We start from the raw sequence: 26,433 nt of genomic DNA on the forward strand, positions 1-26,433 counted from the left end.
AAATCAAACAGATTAAAAAAAAAACAAAACTAAATTGCTAAGTGGCTCTAAGTCTAAAAGAGGCCTTTTAGCTTGATACTAAAACTGCACACATGTTAAAGAATTTTAAAATAATGTGTACTACCATTCTTCCACAATATGGCAACATCTCAGTTCCTTCCAGCTCTCCTACTCCTCTGGACCTGGCCCTTCTAAAACAGTTACTCAAAAACTCTATGGCTATTTAAACTACTTAAAGATAGTCTTTTATTTGTAAGCAATTGCTCTGTAAGAAATTTTACTGAAGTCACGGGGATGGAAAAATCATGGTCAGATGCTCAAAAAGAAAAAGAACATTAAAATGAGGTTAGGGAATAAAACAGTCTATTTTAAAAGTAAACTTCACACCTCAGTATCATGAGAACTAACAACTTTCACAAAGCCACATTCAGCATGCTTCATATTATGAATTGTCTCCTGATGTCAGACTCTCGATATTTGAATTGGCCATGAGAAGACAACAAACACAGGGTTGCCAAAATCTAAAAGTAAAAGGGAGAACCTCTGTTTTTTTTGAAATGAGAAACCACAAAAGTTAATTTTAAAAAAAATTTGTTTTATTTGTTCAGTGTTCCAAGATTCATTGTTTCACAAAAGGTAATTTAAAATCTACATAGCGTTCTCTCTATGCTCTCTGGAAAACAGCATGCCATTTAATACTTACACAAGGATTTCATCTACATAAATACATTAACATTAATTGGGTCTCCACTTACCTGTGTAGGAGAAATATTAGTATATTCCCTCCTTTTTTTAATGACATACATGGAGAAATTCATGAATTAAAAAGCCCAGGAAAGGATTTCTCATTTTAATATGTTGTTATAAAGATATTTCACCCCTTTCTCTCAGAAGTCACCACAAACAACAGAAAATACACAAAAGACAACAAACTCATACTATATGAAGGAAAGGAAAATGCGCAGAGTGGCAGAAGGTGAAACCTAAGGGCCTGCAGATGGGACGCCAGGCAGGAGGGAGCTGACCTACTCTGCAGATTCCATGAAAAGGCTCAGGATTTTGGTGCAAAAGGAAAGAGATGAGAGGCTTCTTGTCTGAAAATACTGAATAGTCCTCGAGAATGCAGCTGCTGACGATGAAACCTGTGATGGTCCACAGCAAACAAGCTGGCTCACCTTTAACAAGTTCCACTCAGATTCGTAGAATTTTTATTCTGTTTTCAATGAATTTTTAGTGCTTTACTCTTAAATGATCATCAGGGACTTAAGAAAAACTTCTAATATAAAGGACCAAAGTAAAAGAGGAAAAAAAATGAAACAAACTAGAACAAATAAAAAATAAGAAATAGAATACCAGGAATAGACAAAAGGTTTTAACCTATACACACAAAAAATACCTTCAGAGACATAAAAGAGACTATATGCATGGAACAAGATTTTTTTCCAATAAAATAATTTTTTAAATTATTTTTTTAAAAAATCTAAATTTTTTAAAATTTAATGATGAATAAGAAAGAGCTCTTGGAAAGTAACAATGATGCTAAAACAAAAATTTCAATAAAAAAGTTGGAAGATGGGGTGCCTGGGTGGCTCAGTAGTTAAGTGTCTGCCCTTGGCTCAGGTCATGATCCCAGTGTCCTGGGATCAAGCCTTGCATGGGGCTCCCTGATCAGCGGGAAGCCTTGTTCTCACTCCCCCAATCCCTCTGCTTGCATTCCCTCTCTCACTGTCTCTGTCAAATAAATAAAATCTTAAAGAAACAAACAAACAAATAAATAAGTTGGAAGATAAAGTTGAGGGACACTTGCAGAAAGTAGGACAAAAATAGCAAGAGATGGACAACAGGAAAAACAGGTAAGAAAATCAGAGGACCAATGCAAAAGATCAAACACAGAACTAAACCAAGATCTACAAAGAGAAAACAGTGAGAATGAAATTACCAAAGACTTCTTCCAAAACAGGAACAACATAAATTCTACCTTGAGAATGTTCACTGAGTACCTAGCACAATGGCTGAAGAGAGGACCTCCTCACAAGCCAGATCACTGTAATATTTTAGAATAGAATGTATAAAAGATCTTAAGAGCTCCAGAGAGGAATAAAGAAGTCACATGCAGAAGTTCAAGAATAAGAATGGCATGGGTCTTAACTGCAACAGTAGAAACCAGAAGACAACAGAGCAATACTTTTAAAAGTCTGAGGAAAAACAGTTTTCAACCAGAGTTCTACAGACAGCCAATTTATCATTCAAATGTGAAGGTACAATAGCTCATTAAGATATGGGACTGTGTGCTCTACCAAAATAATGGAATCGGCCACAAAAGCAGCATCAAGGGATCCAGCCCAGGTAAGAGGCAAAGAGAATGCACAGAATGACAATCCAGCAGCAACCCAGACTGGAACTGGAGAGCAGAGGAATCCTGAAGGAAGTTTTCCAGATGAGGGAGAGGGAACTGGGAGATTCCAATCTGTCTGACTAAACTGTAAGGGCAATCTTACGGCAAGGCTGTTCGAGGATTTAGGAATAATTAGAGACAAGCTCAAAGAAAATCAACACTTATAATGAACAAAACATCCTAGATACCATATAAATTGGAAAGGGTGGAATATTTAGAGCCCAGGTGATAAGTACTTGTCCTAAAGTAATATATATTCTACACTTGATCTTAGCCAAAAGGGCGAAAAGCTATATTAATATATATTCTAAGTGGGGAACTAATCCATAGATATAATGTGAACCACTGTTTTTCCAAAAAAATTCTTTTACCAAGAAGTATATAATAAGAAATATTTCTTTTTTAAAGATTTATTGTATTTATTTATTTGAGAAAGAGAGTTTGAGAGAGAGAAAGAAAGATTGAGAGAAAGCAAGCAGGAGAAGAGAGAGAGGCAGAGGATCTCAAGTAGACTTGGCACTAAGTGCAGAGCCCAGCGCAGGGCTGGATCTTAAGACCCCCCCAAGATCAGGACATGAGCTGAAATCAAGAGTTGGACGTTTAACCATCTGAGCCACCGAGGTGCTCCAAGAAATATTTCTTACATGATAAGCCAGAGTGGCGCCACACACACACACACACGCGTTTACACACACACACACACACACACACACACACATCTGCAACAAAATTACCAAGAACAATAGCAGGTATCCCCTGCTTTTTGAAAGTCTGTATTACACCACACTGGTCTTATGAAAAACCTACTTCAGTTTCTGTTTTTGCTAACTGAAAGAAATCTGAAGAGGATTTTTGCTTTTACCAAAAAGGTGAAACACAAAAATGGCATTCAGCATTTGTTTTGCAGTGGGCGTTTATGGAGAAAGTGCACACCCCAAGCAGCCAGAGTGACATCACCAAGTTCTCTGCCCAGAACTACACTCAGCATCTCGGCGTCAAGCTGCAACAGCTTTGAACTGTCTGAGCATCTCTGCTTCATCTACAATTTATTCTGGGCATCCATTAACAAGATGTATCCTAAGGTATCAGAAAAGCCTAAGAAGTTATTTTTTGGATCAGGGAACATTTAAAATTGTTTCCATGTAAATTAATGGTAATTGCTTCTTTGCTTTACATCATTTTGTCTTACAAAACGTTTCACAGGAGCCTATTCTTGGATAGTGGGGGAAACTCGTACTCCTTTTGATACATAACATATTCTGATATTTTCTATTTTATTCCAGGTTTTTATAAATTTTTTAATTAATTATTTATTTAGTTTTTAGAGACAGAGAAAGAGAGAGCATCTGCCCATGCAGGGAAGGGGAGAGGCAAAGGGAGAGGGAGAGAGAGAATCCTGAGCAGGTCTGACACAGGACTCAATCTGATGGCCATGAGATCATGACCCTGAGATCATGACCTGAGGGGAAATCAAGAGTTGGATGCTTAACTGACTGAGACACTCAGGCATCCCATTATTCTAGGTTTTTAAATGCTGATCACAATCCACTAAACTGACTTCACAAGTCACTAATGGTTTGCAACCCACATTTTTCAAAAAAACACTGCAAAAGACTATGGTATGTTTTACTGAAAAGAGAAAAGAAAACACTTCTGGAGAACTGGAGGTGGCAAGAAAGAAAGCAAAAAATCAGGTACTTGATAGAAAAAGAATTTGAACTGAGTTTTCAAGAATGGATCATAATCTGACAGGCAATGAAAGGGAAGGCAGCTATTCCATGTGAAGAGAAGGTAAGTAAAGGCTCAAATGCAGGAAAACACAGGGTGTGCTAAAGTTAGGGCAGGGCAGAGGGTAAGTCTGAATGAAAGAGACAAGTAGAAAATCGAGAGAGAGAGGTAGGTTGAAGACTAACCATGAAAGGCTTGACAACTCTGCTGAGGAGTCTAATGTAATTCTGATAGCAATGGAGATCCAATGAGTAGATCCAAGGAAATGCTCTAAGGGAGTTGGAGGTGTTAGCAAACTACAGTGATGTCTATACCACCCCAGTGAAACTTATTAATTTTGTATGCATAAATTACTTAAATTAAAAGCAACATAATATGTGAATAGAAGCAGAGCAGTGAAACAACAGAAGCTTATTTTATTCATTGTGATTTTTTCCGTTCTTAAAACGTCCATGAAAGAAAAGAATGAATTTATTTGAATAATTTAGACCCTGAGGAAAAGAGGAAGTAAGTCTCTGATAGGATAAAGAAATATCCTTTCTTTTCTTTCAGATCTACTACACTAATACAGACGGCTCCTTGTACTTAAGATCTACCCTTAAGAAACTTCCCTCATTTTCTTGAGCATACCAGCCTCTCTTTCCACTAAACTTCCGCACTTGCTGTTCCTTGAACCTGTAACGCGCAACCCATTGACTGCTGCCAAGTTAGATGTCACCAAGCCTAAGAAGCCTTCTCTGATCTCCTAGCTGGGTTAGATGCTCCTGCTATGAACTTAGCCTCCAGGAGCACTTCCCCTGTGCTAGCACATTTTGCCCTGAATTATAATTATTTGCCTTCACAATTAGACTGGAATCTCCATGAGGGCTGAGGTTATGCTGAGTTAGAGTATCATGTATACCCCATGCACTGCTCCAGTGCCTAGCCCATAGGGAGCACTCAATAAATATTTAATGAACACAAAGTTTTTGTTTAGGGTACTGACATATAATTTGAAAGTCTCTACCCTGACGCTAAAGCCTAGATTGAAAAGTCAAAATCAGGTTCAAGTAAGAACAACCAATCTGTATTTCCTGCCTAGCAAGTAAGTGGATCTAACTGTACAGAATGATTCTGTAGAAGTTGGCGCCCAAAATTAGGTTGAATGGGTAAGACAGGGTGAGGAGTTCAGACTTGAACTAATAAAGAGCTATTGTAGGTTAAGAAAGACAGGCATGCAATTAAAATAGGGCTTTAAAAAGATTAATCTCTTCTGGTATGCAAGATAGAATGGAGGAATTTTTTTGCCTCCATTTTTTTAGCCTGTTGTTTAAAGTATGAGCAGATGGCCAGACTAACATGAGCAATTAACCACAAAGACCCAGTCTGCATAGACTGAGTTTAGTATTCATCAACTCAACAAATATTTTTTGAGATTCTACTATGTTCTATGAGCTGTACTATATTAAATCAAATAACTTCATATACTATAACCTGACCTTTAATGAAATGGATACAAATTGTTGAAAGCTGAGCCACATTAATGTCAGCATTCTGGTGTAGTAAGGAGAGCCTATGGTGCTTAAGTATAATTGGGAAAGTGTCTACATAAAATGTCTGAATTTAATGTTATTTTCATAGAACCAAGTCATATTACTTTTTTCTTATACTATTAGTGCTCCTGTATTGATAAGTAATTCTATTTTATTTTATTATTTTTTAGATTTTATTTTATTTATTAATCTGACAGAGAGAGAGTGAGAGCACAAGCTGCGAGACAGAGGGAGAGGAAGGAGCAGGCTCTCTGCTGAGCATGGAGCCTGATGTGGGGCTTGATCCCAGCACCCTGGGATCATGACCTGAGCAGAAGGCAGTTGCTTAATCAGCTGAGCCACTCAGGCACCCTGGTAAGTAATTTTAAGAACATCTGTGACTTCCACCTCTGGAAAAAAGCACTCTTTTAAAGGTGTCCGAGGGAGCTCAACACTTCCTGATGGGCTACAAGAGATAACTCCAATACAACAATCTGTTAGGATAAAAGTATCCAGAGGTTACAGTGGAAGTACAGAGGAGAGGCAAGTGGTTATATTTTGGAAGACAGTATAGCAAGGAAAATGAAAGTTAGGGAAGATGTCCTAAAGAAGGTGGCTCTTGAGCTGAGAACTGGTAAGTGGACAAGTTCATGACCAGTATTCCAGTCTGGACCAGTATTCCAAACTGGACACACAGTATGTGTGGAAGTAATTACTACTGGAGTTGAGAGCATGAACCTGAAAGAACTAGTCAATAAGTAAAGATCAGAAGATCAAATGAGACTGATAAGACAAGCTAAGGACCTTGGACTTGATAATATAGGAAATGAAGAAGGTGTTTGTGTGTAGGAATGACATTGGCCATTTCACTTTAAATCACTTTGAAAGAATTACAGAGAATGAATGAAGATGGGGCAAGATCAAGATGGGGTTAAAGAAACCTAGAGAAAGAGGCAAGAGATGATGAAGGCCTTAAGAGGCTATAGCTGACATAGAACTTAGGAGAAAAACGAGAAATATGTAGGAGGTAAAATCAGGAGGACTTTGTAAATGACAGAATGTAGACAATAAGGGAGACAAAGAAGTCTAGAATGCCTCTCAGGTTGATGGGGATACCATAAATTGAATAGGGGTAATAAAAGGAAGACAAAATTAGTGGAAAGTGGGGATGGGGCATCAGGAGGAGGGTAGAGAAGACATATTTTGTTTTATGTATGTTGAGTTTGAACTACCTGTAGGGTAGCACTATGTGACACTAGTTATCTGGTAGTAGGCAAGGGCATATCAGTTTGAATGGCAAAGGATAAAGGTCATGTAGGAGTCATGATTTGGAATTCATATGCAAAAGATACATGTAAACCAGAGGAGTAGCTCTAATCATTCACAGAGAGCTTGTGTAGTCCAAAAAGGGCAACCGTCCGAAAGTCAGACTCTTGGGGACACAACAGGGGGAATAGGCTTATCATCTTTAAGCTTAGGTCAGGAATAATCTCTGAAGAATCATTTCTTTGCCATTCTCCAGATCTCTCTCTCTTTCCAAAAGATTCTTAGGACTTCTGAAGGGAACGTTGTGGCATATGTCTTCCTTTGAAGTAATTAACAAAAGAGAAATAAAATTAAAGTCATAAAATTTTATCCATTAAAAATACAGTAGCCCCCCCTTATCCATGGTTTTGCTTTTTGTGGGTTTAGTAACCCATTGTCAACTACAGTCTGGAAGCAGATAGTACTTAAATGTGTCATCAAGTCAATATTAGCCTAACGCTCTGTCACAATGCCTATGTCATTCACCTCACTTCATCTCATCACAGAGGCATTTGATCATCTCACATCATTATAAGAAGAATGTAAAATACAGTATAATAAGATATTTTCAGAGAGAGAGAGAGCACATTCATGTAACTTTTATTACAGGATATTGTTGTAATTGTTCTATTTTATTATTAATTATTGTTAATCTCTTATGGTGCCTGATTTATCAATTAAGCTTCATCATATATATATATAGGCATAGGAAAAAACATAATAGATATAGGGTTTGGTATTATCCTTGGTTTCAGGGATCCACTGAAGGTCTTAGAACTTATGACCTAAAGATAGAGGAAGACTAGTGTATTATTAATTACTGACATTTATTGAGCACTACTATATCACAAGCATTGTGGTAAGTGCTTTACAAGTATTATTTATTTTACACTTAATAGCAAACCTATGAGATATGTCTTATTACTATGACTATTCTACAGGTGAAAAACTCAGAGGTGGTTGAACCACTATTTGAACTAAAGTCCAGATAAGTCCAGAATGCCCATTCTTTTTTTTTTTTTTAAGATTTATTTATTTACTTATTTGAGAAAGCAGTGGGTAGAGTGGAAGAGGGAGAGAAAATCTCAAAGCAGACTTTGCACTGAGCGTGGAGCCCAATGGAGGGCTCCATCTCACAGCCCTGAGATCATGATCTGAGCGAAAACCAAAAGTCGGACGCTTAACTAACTGAGCCAGGCACCCCCAGAATGCCCATTCTTTTTTTTTTTTTCAATATTTTATTTATTTATTTGACAGACAGAGATCACAAGTAGGCAGAGAGGCAGGCAGAGAGAGAGAGGAGGAAGCAGGCTCCCCGCTGAGCAGAGAGCCCGATGCAGGGCTCAATCCCAGGACCCTGGGATCATGACCCGAGCTGAAGGCAGAGGCTTTAACCCACTGAGCCACCCAGGCGCCCCCGGAATGCCCATTCTTAACGACATTTAAGTATAATTTCTCAAAGGAGCTGAAAGAAATGAGCTGCCCAAGGCAACCTGCTCCTTCTATGCATAACATGCTTGTCATTGCCATTCATTACATTTGTGACCATCTTGCATACATTTTTAAAGAAGTATTCTGTTTTTAACATATGACTATATAAAAGTTTGAATAAAGGTTCTATTAAATGCCACAGTCCAAAGATTCATTCTGCTTTAATTATGAAAGAGAAATACTAAAATCGAAACCTGAGTGGTAAACTTCAATGACAGAATTAAAATAAAAGAAAATAGCTCTTGAAACACAAAATGTTAAGTCTGTGGCTAATTACCTGAGATGAAATGAGAAAGCACTCCTTGCTTTCTACCTGTATAATGTCTAAAAGTCAATACTGTCCTCCAGGATAGGGCTAGATCTTGGGGGTCCTAGACAGGCTTAAAAGCAAATGCTGACCAACAAAGTAACATAGTCTTTATAGTAATCTAGTCTTCAACACAGTCCCTTACCCAGAGCCTTCTCCAAGTGACCCAAACTTTATATTTTAACGATTAGAAAGTTCATGAGAAGAGACTTCCATTAAATATACACAGGATCCTTTTCACTGAGGATTTGATGAATCTGTCATTTTAAGAGAGCTGTGCCTGACAGATCCTTCTACTACTGTACATACTTGCACAATAAACCATAATGACTCATAACCACCATCCATTACTTTGGTGTTTCGCAACTTGTTTTCCACTCTTCCCTCCTTTTAAAACTGAACTTAAGGCAATATACACAGAATTATAATAAATGAACTTTAATAGCAAGAGTTTAAGATTTAAAAAACCCACGGTACATTTGAATGGCTCGCCTCCTGGTTTTTCCACTAAAGATTACATAGATATTTAAAGTATATTGTATTCTCTTAATGGAGGCAGAAAAAATTGTTTTCATTCTCATAATGTTAACAATTCTTAAACAAGGATGTTGCATATTGGTTTGATAGGATTTCAAATCTACTTGTTTATGACAAAAATGAAACTGTTCTTAAGAGTAAAGTTGTTTTGATGTGAGAATGAAGTAGGTTGTGTCAGGATTTCATCGTCTCATCCATTACTGTTGATAAGCACTCCATAGCTCGGCTGCCAAGGGCCATGCTTGGGGCTTATCAATAAAACATAAGAAGCAGCAACTTATGGCAAGGGGACATTTAGACTATAAACACGGAGAGTCTGTGAAGACTGTGAGTATTCAGTCTGGCAAGGCTACCCTTTGCTAATCTAAATAGCTCTCCCAAGACCCGATGAGCTGGTGGGTCCCATGCAGGAAAGGCAACTCTTTTTTCCCAACAGTGGTGAAAACTGCAGTGGCCCCACAAAGAACATCTTTCCCACCAGCGTCAGTGCCATTGTTCCTTACCAACACGCTCCGGCAACAAGGGTCTTTTACTTCTGTTCTGACTGTATAACATCAGCTCTCGGCTGGCGGAGCTCTCTCTCCCGAGTACCAACTATATAAAGGTAAACCTCAACTGAATTTGGACTTTATTTCTTTCATTTCCCCTTGCCTGGAACAATAATGTGATTTTTGATTTATCATTGTTTTGGGGTTTATTATTTCTTTGTTGGCTTATTAAGAGACATTATCTTATATGCTATTGGCTTATGAAATGCCTAAGTGAACCTGCATTAAATAAATTGCTGGTGTTGACCTTAAAAATAAAACATCCAGTTATTTTACTAGCAAAAGATGGGTTTATTCGGGAATAAAAAGAATTGTAAAACCATAGGCAAGTTCAGAGAACAAAGGAGTAGTAGGTTCTTTTATAGAGAAAGCGGGGGGGGTAAGTTGGAAAGGCAGTTATAGACAGAAAATCCATTGGGAGTAAACCGGGAGCTGGAAGTATAGTGGATTTTCACTGGCTGGGCCGATGGTTAAGTGAGATAAGGTAAGCCTTTCTTCCTTCTGCTGAGAGTAACGTAGTATCCACCTGCAAGGTCTGCCTTTTTCTGTTGGGTCTGCAGTTGACTAGAGTAATAGGGTGTGAGAGCTCTGCCTGCTGAACATCCTGACTCCATTTTAGTGAGGTTTCCCATTAATTTTCACACTGGTAAAGACAAACTCCATCTTGGAGTATAATTTGCCTCCTAAAACCAAACAGTATACTACAGTGATGTTGTGATTTATATTAAGAAATACATATATTTGGTCTTTGTCAGTTTCTGGCAAAGCTCCTTAAGTGAGAAAAACAATAAAGGTCAGGGGAGGGTGGGGAAGGAGAGGGTGGTGGGGTTATGGACATTGGGGAAGGTATGTGCTATGAAGTATATAAACCTGGCGATTCACAGACCTGTACCCCTGGGGCTAATAATACATTATATGTTAATAAAAAATAAAAAATTAAAAACAAAAGAGGTGAAACAGGTGTCTTTTTAAAAAGATTTTATTTATTTATTTGACTGAGAGAGACACAGGGAGAGAGGGAACACAAGTAGGAGCAGTAGGAGAGGGAGAAGCAAGCCTCCTGCTGAGCAGGGAGGACATTGGGGGCTCCATCCCACGACCCCAAGATCATGACCTAAGGCCAAGGTAGATGCTTAATGACTGAGCCACCCAGGCACCCTGAAACAGGCATCTTTTGTCATTCATATAACAAGCCTGTTTAAATCACACTTGAGTTAATATTAATGAGGTGACTTTTGGAAAGCCCCAAGGTAATATAAGGATAGGGACTGGTTGCCAGGGGGAACCATGCTGATTAGATCAGAGGGTTGGAACTTTCAGTCCTACCTACCAACCCACCTCCCACCTCTCAGGAGGGGCTGGAGTTCAAATAAATTCTATACAGATTTAATAGAACAACCAATGGTCAATGACTTCATCAACCATGCCTACATAACGAAGCCTCCATAGAAAACCAAAAGGACAGGATTCAGAGAGTTTCCACATTGGGACACAAGAAGGTGTGGGGGGAGAGTGGTGCACCCCCGACTGAGAGCATCCCTCATCCCTTCCCACATACCTTGCTGCACACATCTCCTCCATTTGGCTGTTCCTGAGTTATATGCTTTTATAATAAACTGGCAATCTAGTAAATAAACTTTTTTTTCTGAGTTCTGTGAGCCACCCTAGGAAATTAATCAACACGAGAAGGGAGTCGTGGGAAATTAATTTATAGCCTGTTGGTCAAAAGAATAGTTAACACCCTGGCCTTGCACTTGTTGGCTGAAGGGAGTAGGACAACAGTTCCATAGAACTGAGCTCTGAATCTGTGGGATCTCCAGTTAGGTGGTATCAGGATTGAGTTAAATTTTAAGACACCCAGTTGGTGTCTCAAATTGCTTGGCATGTTGAAAAACTACCACACATTTATGGCCAGAATACAGAATTGTTCAGAGTACTGCATGTAAAGGAAAACAAGAGTTTTTTCCTTCACAACTACATGAATATGATTCCATACAAGCACTTTTTAAAATAAAAATGACCAACCATACTGATTCATTATCAAATAGCCACACCATAATCAACATTTCAAAATGTTGAAAATGCTCCTAAAATTTACATCATCACTAATTTCTTTGCTAGAAATCACACAGATCAGAAAATATAACAAAAAGCAGCAATTGTTTCTCCAACAGCTTTGCATCAGAGCCATACTTCCAACCTACTTTTCACTTTCCTACAGTACATTCCACCCGTACATTTTAGAACTTTTGCAGATTAAGTTAGAAGTACTTGTTCACCTCAATTCATCTCTCGTGAATGGCTGTGTGGAACTCTAAATTTAAGCACAACTGAATTACTGTTCTCTGATTAGTGTAGAATAATTCTTGGATTCATGGCAAAGCCAGGCTAAATGACACTGTAAAGAAACCCTTTGTTTTCAAATAAAGCAGTGGTTGGCTTTAGATAATGCTATAAAGAATCTTATTCATGTAGTGTACCCTAGTTAAAATTGTAGAAGTTGAGAACAACAACAAAACTTCCACTTTTATTAAAATAATAATCTTTATTTAAAGCTTTTCCCTCTATATGGATTCAATAGAACCATTGCATTTTAGAGGTAGAAGGAAATCTGAGTAACTTACAACCAAAGAAAATCAAGTGACTTGCTAAGGATCCCTTAATAAGTTAGTGGCAGATCTAACATTGTAACATGGCTTTCTAAATTCCTACACTAGGCTAAAAAGCATTATAGAATATTATGGATAGGTTATCATCAGCCAACATTTATCACATTCCTACTTTGTGCCCTTTCCTATGCCAAGCATTTTTACATCCATCATCACTTTTCTAAGTTAGCTCATAAGATTTTTAAAAACTTAACAAAACAATCACATTCACTCCTTTAGATGTTTAGTGTTGCCAACAGAAAATATTGCCACATGATCTAAACGGAAAGAGGAAATTCCATTACTGCAATAACTATACTGCTTAAGAGGATGTGTCCCAATGACACACTTCACTCTCAGAAATTTCCCTCCCAGAGGTAGATAAAGATTTAGAAAACCTACGAACTCATTTCTGTGTACTGGCTTCTTTCCCAAAGACCTATAAAGAATTCTGTAGCTACCTCCTCCTCCTTCATCCACTTCTATACTTTTTCCGTATCACATTCTTTTTGATTCTTCTGTAGCTACTCTTTGTTCTCCAATCTATGCTTTCTCCTAAATTGCTGTTGCCTCTGATAATCCAAAAATCTGGATAATCAGGAAATGATGTAGAATTTTTCCTCTACATTCTGACCCACATCCTTTTTTTTTTTTTTTTAAGATTTTATTTATTTGACAGGGAGAGAGTAAGTGCACACACATGAACTAGTGGGAAGGGGGGGCGGCAGAGGGAGAGGGAGAAGCAGACTCCTTGCTGAGCAGAGAGCCTGATGTAGGGCTCAATCCCATGACCCTGAGATCATGACCTGAGCCGAAGGCACCCGCTTAACCAACTGAGCAACCTGGGCGTCCCTGACCCACACCCTTTATCTACCTAGGCCAAATGTCCTTCCAAAATGGTCACTGTTAGAGGACAGGATTCATCAAATCAGAGATCATTCAAACTATGGTTAAAAAAAAAAAAAACTAACTAAAATGTGGATATTTGCTTTTTTATAAATAATAGTCTACTTTTAAAATGCATTATAATTATAATTTCTATACATGCTACAAGGCAAAGTAAATTATATTGTCTTCACAAACCCATTGTACTAAACGGTTCAGTATTTTTAGTTGAGGATAAGAATATACTGGTATTCATATATTTATGTATTTAAAAACTATTTTTTAATTGCCTGTATTAACTGAATTTCACATGGCCTTTCTACCACTGCAAATTCTGAAATGTGTATTTCAAAGAATTCGTGTAGGTCTAGATCAAATAATGTTACCACTGAAAAGGAAAAATAAAGGGCACCTGGGTGGCTTAGTCAGTTAAGGGCTGCCTTTGGCTGGGGATCCTGAGATCTGCTCTCCCTTTGCCCCAACCCCTGCTTGTGCTCTCTCTCTCTCTCAAATAAAATAAAATCTTTTTTAAAAAGGGAGAGAGAAAATGAAAAATAAGAAAATCCAACTACTCACCAGTTATGGTTAGTGTGAAGATGTTACGCTATTTTTTTGCAGCTGTCACCTCCACCACATGTTAGCAAGTAAACTCATAATTCCTAACAGGTAAGTTGATCAAACAAGAGTGTTGACTCATTTGAGACGAGTGTCAATACTGTCTGAAAAAAATATTTTAGTGCACTTCATTAGCAAATCCTATCACACAGACATAAAAGAATCATGGACCTGAGAAAATATTACTGAACTTAAGTTACATTTAAATTTTAATATTAAAAAATAATGAAGTAAATAATTTTTAAATTTAGTTTTGTTTAAATAGCACACTAAACATTATAAGTTCACATTTGAGTCTTTTATCTTGACAGTGAGTTTTTATATTTATACTAACATGAAACATTAAAATATGCCTTAAAAGTATTAAGGAGAAAATCTAAGCCGAAGACCAATAAGGAAGAAGACATGAACAATACTATAAACCTATGAGACCTAATAGTCATCTAAAGAACAGTCCTACCAACAGGATCAAAATACGTAATCTTCCCAAGTACACATGAAGCATTCTCTAGGAAAGCCCATATATTAGGCCATAAGAAGGCCTCATTTAATTTAAAGAGACAGAAATCATATATGTTCTCAGACAACAATGGATTTAAACTAGAAAGCAGTAACAAGAGGAAATTCAGCAAATCCACAAATATGTGGAAATTAAACAACACATTCTTACGTAACCAAGGGGTCAAAGAAGAAATCACAAGGGAGGGGGAAAAAAAAAAGAAATCACAAGGGAAATTAGGAAATACTTTCAGATAAATGAAAATGAAAACACAACAAACCAAGCCCTCTAGAATTCAGCTAATACATTGTTTGGAGGGAATTGTGTAACTGCGAATGCCTGCACTAAAAAAGGAAAATCTAAAAATCAATGGCTTAACCTTCCACCTTAAGAGACTAGAAAAAGAAGAGCAAAGTACACCCAAAACAAGCAAAAGGAAGTAAGTCATAATGATTAGAACAGAAATCAATGAAATCGAGTATTGCAAAACAACAGAGAAACTAAAAGTTGATTCTTTGAAAAAAAATTAACAAGTTGGCAAACCTTTAGCCATACTGATCAAGAAGAGAGAAGACTCATTACTAAAATAAGGAATGAATGGGAACATCACTATCAATCTCAGAGAAGTAAAAAGGATTTTAAGGAAATACTATGAACAGTTGTACACCAACCCATTAGATGACCTAGATGAAATGGACAAATTTGTAGAAGAAAAAAACTATCTAAACAAACTAAAGAAATAGAAACTATCTAAATAGATACATAACAAGTAGAGATTGAATTAGTAATCAAAAAAAAACTTTCTTACAAATAAAAGCCAAGGTCTCGCTTAAAGAAAAATTAACACTAATCTTTCATAAAATCTCACTCCCCCCAAAGAAAAAGAAGAGGAAGGAACTCATTCAAGGAGGCCAGTATTACTCTGACACCACAATCAAATAAAGATATCACGAGAAAAGTATAGATCAATATAGGTGCAAAAATCCTCAACAAAATACCAGCAAACCAAATCCAGCAACATATAAAAACTATTCTATACCATGACCAAAGGTGATTTATTCCAGGAACAAAAAGTTGGATTAACGGGGCGCCTGGGTGGCTCAGTGGTTAAAGCCTCTGCCTTCGGCTCAGGTCATGATCTCAGGGTCTTGGGATCGAGTCCCGCATCGGGCTCTCTGCTCTGCAGGGAGCCTGCCTCCTCCTGTCTCTCTCTGCCTGCCTCTCTGCCTACTTGTGATCTGTCTGTCAAATAAATAAAAAAAAATTAAAAAAAAAAAAAAAAAGTTGGATTAACATCTGAATACCAAGCAAATGTAATATACTATATTAACAAAATAAAGGACAGAAACTACCCAATCATCTCAGAAGCAGAAATGGCACTTGAAAAATCTAACACTCTAATGCTAAAACCATAGCAAACCAAGAAGAGAATTTCCTCAAGCTAATAAAGGGCAGCTACAAAAAACCCACAGCTAACATTACATGTAATGATGAAAGACTAAATGTTCTTCCCCTGTTACCAGACATGAGACAAAGATATCAGTTCTCTTCCCTTCCATTTAACATTTTACTGGAGGTTCTAGCCAGAGCAATTAAGCAAGAAAAAAGTTATAAAAGGCATTTGGATTGAAAAGGAAGAAGTAAAACTATCTCTATGTGCAGATAATATGATCTTGTATATAGAAAAATCCTGATGAATCCACCAAAAAACTATTCAAACTAATATATAAATTCAGTGAGATTAAAAATACAAGGTCAATATTTAAAAATCAATTGTACTGGGTGCCTAGGTGGCTCAGTTGGTTAAGTGTCTGCCTTTAGCTCTGGTAATGATCCCACGGCTCTGGGATAGAGTCCTACATTGGGCTCCTTACTCAGCAGGGAGTCTGCTTGTCCCTCTCCCTCTGTCACTCCCCCTGTTTGTGCTCTCTCTTGCTCTCTCTGACAAATAAATATTTTTTAAAGATGAATAAAAATAAAAATAAATTGTATTAATACAACATTATGTCAATTATGGTTCAATAAAAAAATCACTTGTTTTTGTATACAGTAGCACTGAGCAAACATAAAATGAATTAAGAAAACAATTCCATTTACAAGAGTATCAAAAAGAATAAAATATTTAAGAATAAATTTTTAAAAAGAAGCACAAGATATACACTGAGAACTACAAAACATTGTTGAAAAACTATAAAAGATCTTAACAAATGGAAAAACAACCCATGTTCATAGGTCTGAACACACAATATCATTAAGATGGCAATATTCTCTAAATTGATCTACAGATTCAATACAATCCCTATCAAAATCCCAGTTGCCACTTTTTCATAAGTTGACAAGCAGATTCTAAAATTCATATGGAAATTCAATAGCCCCCAAATAGTGCAATCTTGAAAAAGAACAAAGTTGGAGAACTCATACTTCCTGATTTTAGAACTTACTACAAAGCCATGCTAAGCTAATTAAGGCAGTGTGGCATTGGTATTAGAATAAAAATGAGAGTACGGAAATACACCTTTACATTTATGGTCAATTGATTTTTTACGTGGATGCCAAGGTAATTCAAAGGGGAAAGATTATAAAGATTTTTTTAATTTTTAAAAGATTTTTATTTATTTATTTATTTGACAGAGAGACAGAGATCACAAGTAGGCGGGGGGGGGGGGGGGGGGGAAGCAGGCTCCCCACTGAGCAGAGAGCCCAATGCAGGGCTTGATCCCAAGACCCTGAGACCATGACATGAGCCAAAGACAGAGGCCCAACCCATTGAGCCACCCAGGCACCCCAAGTGTAACAGATTCCAGAGTATGTTATTCTGTCCTCTTCATTCACTATCTGTGACATTTTACCTATTTTTAAACTTTTCTAATCACATGAATTTCCTCAATTTCTTTCTTACCATCTTTGCCCAGAACATAAATACATTAGATAATGGAATAATATGACTTGAGACATAAAATGATCTTTCATTCTTACTTAGTTAAACAGGAGCTCATCCCAGGAACTGCCAAGGCACATGATATAGCCATTAGCTAACATCCATCACAGATGAGCGTAACGATAGACTGTACCTGCCGATGGCTTGATCTCCAGATTTATATAAGTGGTGCTGATTATCATCTTTAAGCAATTTTAGACAATAGCATGACAACAGCATATGTTAGAGTTAATACCTCTGCAGACACCAACAGAAGACATTCAAAACTTGTATGTTCAGAATTTAACCCATTTAGTAATTAAATTTAGAATTTTAAGCACTTTTCTATTAAGCAAGAAATACATATTTAAAACATTTTCAGTCAGCTTTCTTCTTGAAGTCTGGCACCAGTTACTAAATTAAAACAAAGAAGTCTCAGAATAATAAGGTAAAACTGAAAAACCAGTCTTCAAACTCATTTAACCACTACCTCAACAGCAGATGGTAATCTGCATTATCTGTAAATCAACACTGCCTGTTCTTTCAGATGAGGGGTTTAAGCCAAGTCAGCCTTTACCCCCTCCTCAAAGGCCCAGGAGACCGCCTAGTAAATCCAGGTAGAAGTGTTCAAATCAGCTCTGCCCTGTGCTGCCTATGTATAGCTCCCTTCAAAACCTCACTGAGCCCCAATTTGCTCATCTGTAAAATAAAAGTACTCACTTACTCCCCGTTACTCTGAATATTTAATAAAATAACGTCTTGGGGTGCCTATGTGGCTCAGTTGTTTAAGCGTAAGACTCTTGATTTCAGCTCAGGTCATGATCTCAGGGTCCTGCAATAGGGCCATGCACTGTCCAGCTCCCTGCTCAGCACGGAGTCTGCTTGTCTCCCTCTCCCTTTGCCCCTCCTCCTGCTTGCACACAATCATTCTCGCTCTCAAATAAATAAATAAATAAATCTTTTAAAATAATAATGATAATGTCTTAAAACATCTAGTACATGATATATACTCAACAAATATTAATTCCTTTTTCTTTGCTCTCCCCAAAGTGAAATACAGGTCACTAATGACAAAAACTACAAAAGTCCAGATGAAAGAAACTTTTTGGCTTAGTGTGTACTAAAAAGAGCAGAATTATCTAAATATTAAAGGAAACCAACCTTTATTTTCTATAGGTATCCAATTCATATACTCTTAAGTAGGTAAATTATAACCATGATGATAAAATACAAGATACCACGGGGAAAAAAATCAACTAACTTTGCACTAATTATGTTGTTATTATCTGGCAGTTTTCTTAGGAAACAACTGAGTATCCAGTTGGCAGAATATTACAGACAATGTCAGTTAAATGATTCATCAAATAAGCCAACAAGAACTTAAGGCTTGGCTGTATTTGCAGCATCAGAATTTCCTAAGAGAAGGCTTCATAATGAATCTTAAGACACCACACTTGAGAAAGCAGAAGGGAACAGGTCAAGATCCCCACAAAAGACTAGACTACACAGGGATTATTTTTAAAAGATTTAAAACAACAACCTTTCAGAAAGAGAGACAAATAAAGAAACAGACTTTTAATTATAGAGATGGTTACCAGAAGGAAGATGGGTGGAGGGATGGGTTAAATAGGTGATGGGAACTAAATAAAGAGTACGAGTGTCACGATGAGCACTGAGAAATGTATAACATTGTTGAATCACTATATTGTACACCTGAAACTAATATCATACTGTATGCTAACTGGAATTAAAATAAAACTTAAAAAAATAAAATATATAAAATTGTGTTACCGGAAAGAAAAAAAAAAAAAAACACCTTTCCTAAAGACATATGGGAAAGGGAAAACAGAAAAGGATAGATTTATTTTCTCTAAGTCAGGAAACCAATAGTCAGATTTTAAAAATGATTTTTACAATGGGTTACATATTGACATGTTCAAACCAAGAGAATATAAAAGACAGGGTGAAAAGTCTGCTTCCCACCCGTGTCCCTACCCACCCAACTCTCGTCACCCAATCCCAAATAGATAAACACTGTTAATTTCTTAGCCTTCCGGAGTCTCTCTATGCTTAGACAAGAAAGCAAAAATATATCCTTTTTCTTTCCTTGTTTTTTTTCTACACAAAAGTAGCAATTTATATGTATCATTCTTCATTCCAAAGGCAAATTTTTAATCCTAAATGTCCAATGAAAGCAACAAATAAATTCAACAGGCCGGGGCTCTTGTTCACACATGAGTGAACTTTTAAAAAGCAAAACATAGGGTGCCTGGGTAGCTCAGTGGGTTAAAGCCTCTGCCTTCGGCTCAGGTCATGATCTCAAGGTCCTGGGATCAAGCCCGGCATTGGATTCTCTGCTCAGCAGGGAGTCTGCTTTGTTACCCGCACCCCCCCCCCCAGTCTGCCTCTCTGCCTACTTGTGATCTCTGTCTGTCAAATAAATAAATAAGATCTTTTTTAAAACAGGCAAAACATAAATGATGTTAGTGTCAGTGAGAATCAGAAATAAAGGAAATCCAAAAGAGGAAAGAAACAAAATTCAAAGAGAAAAGGTAGTATAGTCTCATAAATCTCTTTTAAAATGTTCTCTCTACTAAAACATGCGAGTGTCTTATCTTTCATTAACTCCTTTTCAGACAAAAATATTTTAACCAAACATTCATGAGAAGGGAGAGTAGAGGTAAAAGGAGCTCAATCAGAAAAGAGAGCTACTAATGTCAGAATGGATTAAATGCCAACTATATACACAAAGAACTACAAAAATAAGAACCACTTTCTTAAAATTATAGCAAGGTCTTAATTTCTGAATGTTTACTAACTCAGTTCAAATAAACGAATGATAAAGAACTTTCCTGTTTAAGCCAGCATCAATTTTAGCATTAGGTTGTTTGAAAGCTGAATGAAAATGTCTTTTCAAAACCTTTTCCTTTAATATTTATGAAAAAATAGGCCTTTACTCTCAGTGTAGCTGAGATCTACTATCTTTTTTTTTTTAATTTTTTTTTAAAGATTTTATTTATTTGACAGAGAGAGAGAGAGATCACAAGTAGGTGGAGAGGCAGGCAGAGAGAGAGAGAGAGAGGAGGAAGCAGGCTCCCCACTGAGCAGAGAGCCTGATACGGGGCTCGATCCCAGGACCCTGGGATCACGACCTGAGCTGAAGGCAGAGGCTTTAACCCACTGAGCCACCCAGGTGCCCCGAGATCTACTGTCTTGGTGTGGAGTTCCTCAAGACGTCTGGCCAAAACACCTTTACAGGTGAACTGAATTTGATATGATGATGTCAGCTACCTGGGCCTGGGTTGAGAGAGTCTCCAGTAGCAGCTTAACATTATTGCAACCAGTTGCTTCTTCTCTGACTCCTAAGGATGAAAGGCTGATCTATGCTTCTCACCAGTGCATATCTCTGCTGATGAAAATCTGGAAGGAAAGGGTTTGGAATCTTGACATACCACTTCTCAAAGACTGCTAACCTTTAATCTAAAATAGCCTTCTTAGTCTTCAACTTACTTAAAACCAAAGAGATTGTTTTAAACCAGATATCTAGAACTAGATGTATTTTCTGAAGGGAAGAGTTGTCTTATCTAAAAGTCTATTCAGTCCATAATATAGCTAAATCTTCAATGGGGAAAAAGGAGCACGAAACAATGCTATTGCAATGACATGAACTGCCCCGCCCAATTATAAACAGTTTTAAATTTTATTATACGTGCCAGCCAATGCTTAAGGAAAACCAGCTTATTTACAGAAGAGGAGGTGGGTGGAGTCTTCTGTGGAAATTTTGAAAGGAATTACTGGGTATTCTCAAGGGCTTTGAAGGTTGAAACCACTAGGACTTCATAATCTCTACCTTCCCTCCCAAACTAAAAGCTTTCCTTTCCCTTATTAGAGGCTTGTTCTTAGCTGTATCACCATGATTAGTATCTTTTTTGCTCAAGACCAAAATGAACAGAGTGGGATGGAGAAAGAACAGAGATTTCCTTAAAGCAAAAGCTGGAAGAAAAGGAAAAAAGAAAACGGTCGAAAGGCTACTAAACTTTCAGAAAGGGGGAAAGGCTGCAAGAGGACATATGGGTGTGAGCTGTGCACATGCTCAGTGGGTGGAGAGATGTTAGCTTGGACAGGTGCCATCTGGAAAGACTGGTGGAGTTAGTATGCAACTAGGGAGTTGTATGTATGAGATTATACTAAGCCAAGTGTTACTAACCCTGAGACAGCCTATAGTAGAATAGGATCATAAGGAACTTCAAGGTCATCTATTCCTACCATTGGTGGGAGCTTTGTTAAACCAAGCTCTCCAAACCATGTGCTTATCATTAGGAGACTGTTTCAAAACATCTAAAGTTCAGCTGTTCTTATTTTTAACTGAATTTAACACTTCTGTCTGGTTCAAGGCCATTACTTCTGCTTCTCCTATAGTGATCACAATTACAGTGGATATTCCATCGTCTCGCTTTTTTTTTTTTTAAAGATATTATTTATTTTTTGACAGAGAGAGACACAGCGAGAGAGGGAACACAAGAAGGGGGAGTGGAAGACGGAGAAGCAGGCTTCTCACAGAGCAGGGAGTCAGATGTGGGGCTCGATCCCAGGACCCTGGGATCATGACCAGAGCTGAAGGCAGATGCTCAATGACTGAGCCTCCCAGGCGCCCGCATCGTCTCTCCTCTTAAACATCTTGTATTTTAGATGTGCTTAAAATACAAGCATTGACTGCCCTCCATTAGAAGGATTTATGCTGATCTGCATGGATTTATCAGTCCACCCATGTACCCTCACCTCGTCCCCTTGATGAGCACTACTATAAATTTCCATGCACGTTATCCAGGTTTAGGGTATGGCAGGTGGCCAGGAAACTGTAAAGTAACTGGTTCAAACATGCATGGAATCGATGACGTTGGTTGGCTACATAAACACAATTCTCTAACCAACAAAGCAAGTCTGTATAAGAGAAACTTTTTAAATGACACTGAAAATATGGATATACACAGAAGTTTAGAAAGATGTACTGTAAAATACTAATAGCAATTATTAATGGATGGTAGGTAGGTTTATTGGTGATTCTTAGTTTCTCTTTTTCTTTTAAATTTGTCTGGAAAAATATATTACTGTGGTGATTTAAATATATTTTAGGGGCACCTGGGAGGTTCAGTGGGTTAAAGCCTCTGCCTTCGGCTCAGGTCATGATCCCAGGGTCCAGGGATTAGCTCCTGGGATTGAGCATTGTGCTCTCTGCTCAGCAGGGAACCTGCTTCCCTTCCTCTCTCTCTCTGCCTGCCTCTCTGCCTACTTGTGATCTCTGTCTGTCAAATAAATAAAATCTTGAAAAAATAATAAAATAAAATATATATACATTTTAAAAGATACAAAAGAAGGAACATATAAGTAATGTGGCTAGAAAATGTTATTAGCTATGAAGGGGAACACTATGTAGCTGTCAAAATTTATACAGATCTACAGATATCCACGATAAAGTGTTAAATAACAAACAAAAGAACAAATTGGGTAGAATGATTCCCATTAAAAAAAAAAAAAATCAAAAAACCTCAATGTACATGGGATGCCTGGGTGGCTCAGTGGGTTAAAGCCTCTGCCTTCAGCTCAGGTCATGATCCCAGGGTCTTGGGATTGAGTCCCACATCGGGCACCCTGCTCAGCAGAGAGCCTCCTTCTCCCTCTGCCAGCTGCTCCCCTCCTTGTGCTTGAGCTCTCTCTCTCTCTCTGATAGTTAAAGTTGTTTTTTGTCTTTGTTTTTGCTTTTTTTAAATGGTAAAATTTAAAAGAATCAACATTTTCTCATGTTGAAATAAGTTCATGTTAAAAGTAGCTAAAATTATAGTGATTTTTTAGTTATTTACTATTTTCATTGTGCAATTTTTTAAATTTCTTTTCATCATAACAGAATTCATTAAAAAATATGGAACGCTTCACAAATTTGCATGTCATCCTTGCACAGGGGCCATGCTAATCTTCTCTGTATCATTCCAATTTTAGTATATGTGCTGCTGAAGCGAGCACTGATAAAGTTTTTAAAAACAAAACCAAACCTCGATGTACATTTATAGATACACAAATATATACAAACATGGGGAAATGTCTATAAGGATATAAAAGCTAAGAGAGGTTATCTTTGTGGGTAAGATTAGAGTGGAGAGGACTCATTTTTTACTTAACATACTTCTCAGTTACTTGAATTTAAGGGCATGCATACCTTTGTAATTAAAAATAATGTTCAGAAAATACGAGACAATAATAAAATTAAAATGGGGGAAGGAGATGATGTATAGTGTTTTCTTGGGAAACTAAGGATTCTTATATTCCTTCTTAGCTTGTCCTATATATATATAACATGCATATGCATTAGGTTATATAGGCTATACACATGGTTTCATATGTATGTTTGTCTGCATATATGACACTGAGTTGGAAACCAGATCATTTTAAGTTAACTTTAATCTATTTTTATTTTTAAAACAGGGAGGTAAGTAACTAGAGTAATAAAGGTCCTTCTCATTTTTTTTTTTAAGATTTTTTTTTTAATTTTATTTATTTGTCAGAGAGATAGAGTACAGGCAGGCAGAGTAGCAGGTAGAGTCAGAGGGAGAAGCAGGCTCCCCGCAGAGCAAGGAGCCCAATGTGGGACTCGATCCCAGAATGCTGGGATTGTGACCTGAGCCGAAGGCAGCCGCTTAACCGACTGAGCCACCCAGGTGTCCCAGGGTCCTTCTCATTTTTGAACTCAAGCAAAAAAATTGGTCAGGTCCTAGTGAAGCCTCACTGTACTTGAAGACATTGCATCCAGCTCTTGTGGAATGGTTAGTCCATCAACGAGTCCAATTTTGTATATGAATATATTATATATGAAGTCTCTTTTACCTACAGAGAAAAAAAGCTTGGTATTGACTAGCATAGCAAATATATCAGGAACCTGAATGGAAGCAATTATCCTGAATCATATTCACTACTACATGCAATGTAAATACAAGGTCATTTATCCAAAATCACAAAACAGTAAAAGAAATAACATTATCTCAACACTACACACATTCTCCAAAAAAGGTATGCCTTTAAAAAGGTACAAAAAACCAGGCCTTTACTCAGCCAAAAGCCTGTCAAATTGTTCCTATTCTGAAGTTAAAAGCCACAAAACCAGCCCTCTACATTCTAATTATCTGCAGACAAACTTATACAGTGGCCTAAAGCAACACCTACCTATAACGATCCTTCCACAACTGGTGGTACCAAGTAACTCTGCCGGCCAATATCACACACCAGTAGATGTTTTTAATCCTTGCCAGATATTCTTTGATCCCATGTAGGTCTTCCAATATATCCCCATTGGGGGAGGCCAGTACTCTGCACAAATCTGCCATGAGAACTCACTAAAGATCTCTTATTTCACCCACACATCTCCTGTCCTCCCTCTTACATATTATCAGTCTCTTACCCTACAACAATTCCCTTCACCTGCCTTTCACTCACCCCATCCCCATCAAAGGAAAACAGATTTTGGTTTTGAATAAGAGAAGAAATGGTGGCTACAAAGAGATGGACCAAGACAGATATTCAGGACCTGTGGGAAGTAGGAGAGGCCCTGGGAAACCAGACAAGGGCAAGGACATTGTACCCTGTCCTAATTCCCTTTGAAAACCCCCTGGCTTGATTCAGGCAGGTAATAAAATTTTATTATCGATGTTCTGACTCAGGCTTCAACATTTGATTTCCACGTCATCTTCCTCAGCAATGACAATTAACTCAAAGTTAGTACTAAGTTAAAATTACTTTGACATGAACTATAAGATGTGGAATCAGCACCGCTTAGATTTACTTTTCTCCATGAGATAGAAAAAAAAAAAGTGAAATGAGAATAAATATGCCACCATAAGGAATGGAATAGGTAAAGGAAAACAGAAGCATTGAGTCCCTTAAAATAATGTGGGAGCTGTTTCTGTCAGGAATAACATGTTACATAATTTGAGTTTCATGAATCAGCACTTTAGTCAGTAATTTACATGAATTAAAGAAAGAGAGAGAAAATATGAGGATTGGAAAAGGTAAAGTAGTTTCTGAAACAAGACAGGTTTCAAAAGTATTTTATTCCACCCCCACACAGAAGAATGTTGACAGGCAGATGACTCAGTCTGGCTTCATGAAGGGCTTCTTTCCACCTAATAGTGCTCATGGGAAAGGCACCCCATCTCTCTTTTTTCCATGATACCCTTCTCAATTCCTCCCTGCAGGTACTGGCCATAGTTTCCTCTCTAATTGAAGGTTAACTATCTGCAGGTCACATACTATAGGAAACAGAGATTATACGGGAAGGATATAAATAGTTGAGAGGTTTTTTTTTTTTTTTTTGGTTGTTGTTTTTTTTAAAAGACCCTTTGGGGCATCTGGCTGGCTCAGTCAGGAAACGTAAGACTCTTGATCTTGGGGTCTTGAGTTCCAACCCCCTGCTGGGTGTAGAGATTACTTAAATAAATAAAACTTTTTTTTTAAAGACCCTTTATACTAAAGTACTTATAACATTTCAAAAAATATAGTAGTAGTAGTAGTATAGGGTCATGCTTCAAAAAAAAAATAGTAATACCTATGATCATTGTGTTTGAACCTGGTCATAAATCTAAGTAGCTTAATTGAGTTCACTGCCACTGAAAACCTACAGTGATTTGTAGTCCATAAAAATGACCTTCAATGAGCAGAGAGAGATAAAGAAGCGGTAGACACAAACAATGAAACCATACATCCAGTCTAAACTATCTTCAAATCAGAGGAAAAAAGAAAGATGTTTGAGAAGAGAACAAAATAACCAGCCTATTGCTTTTTCAAAAACCAGAGTTGACAAATCCTAAGAAATGAGTCCAAAGGGCATTCTCATCTCTTTTGTCAAAAAAGCTATTTGCAGTATCAGATATTGTTTGAAATAACTGGTGTAGGCCCGGAAATCTCTTGGGCATAAATCAATTACGGTGTTTAGGAAGCATAATGCTTGGAAAGAGCAAGAAATCTGAAGTCATTTGGAATCATTCACTTCACAATGTTTATTA

General features: G+C 37.4%; 1 protein-coding gene and 1 non-coding gene across 4 annotated transcripts in view; both read right to left on the minus strand.

The window, feature by feature from the left end:
- The window catches only part of SGK3 (serum/glucocorticoid regulated kinase family member 3), a 153,499-nt gene that overhangs the window by 110,533 nt on the left and 16,533 nt on the right, over positions 1-26,433 (minus strand). The gene's annotated exons all lie outside the window — the stretch shown is intronic.
- On the minus strand, positions 23,298-23,404 carry LOC125099436 (U6 spliceosomal RNA). The gene has a single exon (XR_007127165.1). It is a non-coding gene; the product is annotated as a U6 spliceosomal RNA (small nuclear RNA).

Source organism: Lutra lutra, chromosome 4, assembly GCF_902655055.1.
Source record: "Lutra lutra chromosome 4, mLutLut1.2, whole genome shotgun sequence".
Classification (NCBI taxonomy): domain Eukaryota; kingdom Metazoa; phylum Chordata; class Mammalia; order Carnivora; family Mustelidae; genus Lutra; species Lutra lutra.